Genomic DNA, 5,171 nt, shown 5'->3' on the forward strand with positions numbered 1-5,171 from the left:
GACCTCAAGTGATCCCCTCACCTTGGCCTCCAAAAGTGCTGGGATTACAGGCATGAGCCATCGTGCCTGGCCCAATATTCTTGTTTGTTTATTCTTCCACATGAAAGGCACATTCATTTAGTCATATCCCAAAATTACCACTACAAGTACTTCTTCTGAAAATTAAGAAAATATTATAAAGAATTGAAATTAACACCACTCATCATTCCAACAGTAATCTGACTTGCCTTTTATTTCACTGGGCAAAATAAAATTTATTATGGATATTGGCTTTGTGTTTATCACTATGATATCCTTCAATATTTTAGGAGAGGCAGGGAGGTAGCTTCTGTGTAAATAATTCGCTTTTGCCACCATTTATTTATGTAGGTTTTTTGCTGATGTTCACAGAATATGCTGGCACCTTCTGGTGGTTCTTCAGTTGTTTCTTTTGTGAAGAAAGGAGTATAAAGACATGTTGATGTCAGGCGTGGTGGCTCACACCTGTAATCCCAGCACTTTGGAAAGCTGAGGTGGGCAGATCACGAGGTCAGGAGTTCAAGACCAGACTGGCCAAGATGGTGAAACCCCATGTCTACTAAAAATAAAAATAAATAACCAGGCGTGGTGGCGCACACCTGTAGTCCCAGCTACTCAGGAGGCTGAGGCAGGAGAATTGTTTGAACCCGGCAGGCAGAGGTTGCAGTGAGCCGAGATCGTGCCATTGCATTCCAGCCTGAGTGACAGAGCGAGACTCCGTCTCAAAGGGAAAAAAAAAAGACATGTTGAGTTCAGGTCATAGGAGAGGTTGCCAAGAGCTCTTTCTCCACATACCCTGCAAATCACTTAGGCTTCTGTGACTTTTTAAGCTCCACCCACCTCTGGGGACAGCACAGTGACAGAAGTCCCTCTCCCAGACAGGGGAGAAGGATGGCCTCAGCACACAGCCAGTCAATGTCCTGTTCCTCAGATTTCATTGCCCTTTTACTCAAACTTCAAAAAGTAATCTTGGCCAGGCGCGGTGGCTCATGCCTGTAATGCCAGCACTTTGGGAGGCCAAGGCAGGTGGATGACAAGGTCAAGAAATTGAGACAATCCTGGCCAACACGGTGAAACCCGTCTCTACTAAAAATACACACACACAAAAAGAAATAGCTGGGCATGGTGGTATGCACCTGTAGTCCCAACTACTCGGGAGGCTGAGGCAGGAGGATCAGGGAAGTTGGGGGTGGAGGTTGCAGTGAGCCAAGATCCCGTCCCTGCACTCCAGCCTGGCAACAGAGCAAGACTCCTCTCAAAAAAAAAAAAAAAAAAGTAATCTTTAAGGCTGTGCACGGTAGCTCATGCCTATAAATCCCAGCACTTTGGGCAACAGAGTGAGACCCTGTCAAAAAAAGTTTTTTAAAGTAACTTCTGGAACTAGGTTGCTCTGCCACTTCCATCTTTGTGTCCTGCTTCTTTCTTTCTTTCTTTTTTTTTTTTTTTTTTGAGATGGAGTTTTGCTCTTGTTGCCCAGGCTGGAGTGCAATGGCACGATCTCGGCTCACTGCAACCTCCGCCTGCTGGGTTCAAGCGATTCTCCTGCCTCAGCCTCCCGAGTAGCTGGGACTACTACAGATGTGCGCCACCATGCCCAGCTAATTTTTGTAGTTTTAGTAAAGACGGGGTTTCTCCATGTTGGTCAGGCCGGTCTCGAACTCCCAGCCTCAGGTGATCTGCCCGCCTCAGCCTCCCAAAGTGCTGGGATTAGAGGTGTGAGCCACCGCGCCTGGCCTATATGTCCTGCTTCTTTATGTGTAAAATAAGGATAATAATAATATCTAATTGCTAGTGTTGTAATGAGGATTAAATGTGCCTAGAACAGAGTAAGTAAGCACTTCAGGATGTTAACTATTAACAGTATTACCAAAATCATGGACCAGCCTATGCCGAACCAGAGAGAAGAGAGGCCCAGGAGCCCTCAGTTATCCCATCCACCATAACCAGGCACCTGCCCAGTAAGTGAGGAGGGTGAGGAAGAAGAGAAAAGTCGAGACCTTGGTGGAAACGCCCCAGGGCTCTGCTTCCTGAAGTTCCATGGCGGGGTCAGGGCGCCTGAGTTTCTCTTATGGCCTCTCCACACTCCTTAAAGAAGGCCTCTGCATGCAAGTCTGCCACTGCCCTTTAGGGGAGTCACAGTTTCTCCCCAGCCATGGGGAAAGAAGAAAGGCCCCTCCCGCTGAGTCCATCCTAGGCCACCACCTCCCTGGTCAGAGTGGAGCTGGGGTTGAGGGGAGTCCCACTAGGGAGACACCTTCAAGTCAAAGGGTTCCTCGAATCTGGGTCATTTGTCAACCTAAGAGTCCATGAGAAAGACGGACCCAAAGCTCTGGTGGGTTAGGCTTCTGTGACTTAGGCTTCTGTGACTTTTTAAACTCCACCCACCTCTGGGGACAGCACAGTGACAGAAGTCCCTCTCCCAGACAGGGGAGAAGGATGGCCTCAGCACACAGCCAGTCAATGTCCTGTTCCTCAGATTTCATTGCCCTTTTATTCAAACTTCATGGGGCTATGGGGCTCTCCGGGAAGAAAGCACAAGGCACCTGCAGTTTCTCTGCTCTGACCAAGAACGCTTCCTGACACCCAGGCCTTCAGAGCTGACCACTCAGCGCCTCCTGCTGGCCCAGGCCTCAGGTCCTTCCTCCGGCTCCACAGAATGAACCCTGGAACCGGACTGATGGAATGAGCTGAGGGCCTCTGGGCTTCTCTTTCAGCCAACTGGTAGCACCCAACAGAGCCAATCTTAGCCCTGGCTGGTATGTGGAGAACACACTGCAGGGCGGCAAGTTGGAGACCTGGAAGAAGAGGAGGAGCTCAGATCAGGGTGGTGGCAGGAGGCAGGGAGACTTGAGGGGATCTCCGACTTACAGACAGTCTTCAATTTAGGACAGTTTCCACCTACAGGATTTTTCAACTGCAAAAACAATATGTGTTCTGCACACTTCTTGACTCATGATGGGGCTACATCTGGGTAAGCCCATGGTAAGTTGAAAATACCAGAAGTCAAAAACATACTTTCAATTCACAATATTTTCAACTTGAGATGGGTTTATGCGGATGTAGTTCCATCCGAAGTTGAGGAGCATCTGTATTGTAAAGACAGCGATGGCAGGATTCGCAGGTGGTCCAGGATGCTCCCAGGTTCTGCGCCTGAGCAACCAGGAAGATGGACATGCCATTTTGGAGACGGAGAACCTACCAAGGTGTGGGTTTGGAATCAAGAGTTCTGCTTTGAAAGTTAAGTCTCGGCCAGGCGCGGTGGCTCATGCTTGTAATCCCAGCACTTTGGGAGGCCGAGGCGGGCGGATCACAAGGTCAGGAGATCGAGACCATCCTGGCGAACACGGTGAAACCCCATTTCTACTAAAAATACAAAAAATTAGCCGGGCGTGGTGGCGGGCGTCTGTAGTCCCAGTTACTCGGGAGGCTGAGGCAGGAGAACGGTGTGAACCCGGGAGGCAGAGGTTGTAGTGAGCCGAGATCATGCCACTGCACTCCAGCCTGGGCGACAGAGCCAGACTTTGTCTCAAAAAAAAAAAAAAAAAAAAAAAAAAAAAAAGTTAAGTCTCACCGTGACTCATAATTTATGACATTTCCAAACCTTAATTTTGCCTATAGAACTTTTCTTTTTCCAGAGCCTTTATCTGGGCTACTTATTATTTATCAAAATAAATAAATACATAACTTAATTTTAGAATTCATCTTCCAGATATATTTTACACAGAGCATTCCCATAAAGGCAGGTTGGGGCCCGGGACGATGGCTCACCCCTGTAATCCCAGCACTTTGGGAGGCCAAGGCAGGAGGATCATTTGAGGCCAGGAGTTTGAGACCAATCTGGGCAACATAGTGAGACCCTCCCCCTAGACCCCATCTCTACCAAAAAAAACCCTAATTAATTGGCTGGGGGGAGGCTGAGGTGGGAGCATTGCCTGACCCCAGGAGGTTGAGGCTGCAGCGAGCTGTGATCTCACTACTGCGCTCCAGCCTGGGCAACAGAGTGAGACCCTGTCTTAAAAAAAAAAAAAAAAAGGCAGGTTGGGAAAATCTACAGGGAGCAAGGGAAATGTGTGGAAATGTGTGTGTGTTATTTAAAATAAGATCATGAAAATTATTTTAAATCTTCCATAATCCTAATGCTCTAACAAATAAATTACTTGGCTGAGCGTGAAGGGTCACACCTGTAATCCCAGCATTTTGGGAGGCCGAGGCAGGCGGACCGTCTAAGGTCAGGAGTTCAAGACTAGCCTGGCTAACATGGTGAAACCCCGTCTCTACTAAAAATATAAAAATCTTTGGGAGGCCAAGGTGGGCAGATCACGAGGTCAGGAGATCAAGACCATCCTGGCTAACACGGTGAAGCCCCGTCTATACTAAAAAAAAATACAAAAAATTAGCTACACACCTGTAGTCCCAGCTACTCAGGAGGCTTAGGCGAGATCATCCCTTGAACCCATAAGGCAGAGGTTGCAGTGAGGCCACTGCACTCCAGCCTGGGCAACAGAGCGAGACTCCGCCTCAAAAAAAAAATATATATATATATATATACACACACACACACACATACACATACACACACACACACACATATATACACACACATATCAATTAGCAGGGCGTGGTGACGTGTGCCTGTAATCCCAGCTACTGAGGAGGCTGAGGCAGGCGAATTGCTTGAACCCCGGAGGCGGAGGTTGCAGTGAGCCGAGATCACACCACTGCACTCCAGCCTGGGCAACAAGAGTAAAACTCTGTCTCAAAATAAATAAATAAATAAATAAATAAATAAATAAATAACTTAATTTTAGAATTCGTCTTCCAGGTATGTTTTACACAGATCATTCATTCATTCCACAGATTTTTTTACAGCATCGAAAGAAGCTTGCTATACACACATCGGTACATTTTTATTATTTTAATTATTAACAGCATAGATGTTTTCATGCCAGTTTTCATAATCATTGTAATGATAATTGTCGTGATTGTCTCTCCGTCGGGGGGAAGAATCTGGGTGCAGGGCTTGGGGACCCCTGCGGTCCGCGGTGTGGAAGTGCCGCTTCCTGGGGTGCTCCCGGAATCCGTGAGCCACGGAACCTAAGAACGCCGACCCGCCGAAGCCGGAGGGCAGACGCTGGCACACCGGACGCGGGGAC

The sequence above is a fragment of the Chlorocebus sabaeus genome, chromosome 19 (assembly GCF_047675955.1).
Source record: "Chlorocebus sabaeus isolate Y175 chromosome 19, mChlSab1.0.hap1, whole genome shotgun sequence".
NCBI lineage: Eukaryota > Metazoa > Chordata > Mammalia > Primates > Cercopithecidae > Chlorocebus > Chlorocebus sabaeus.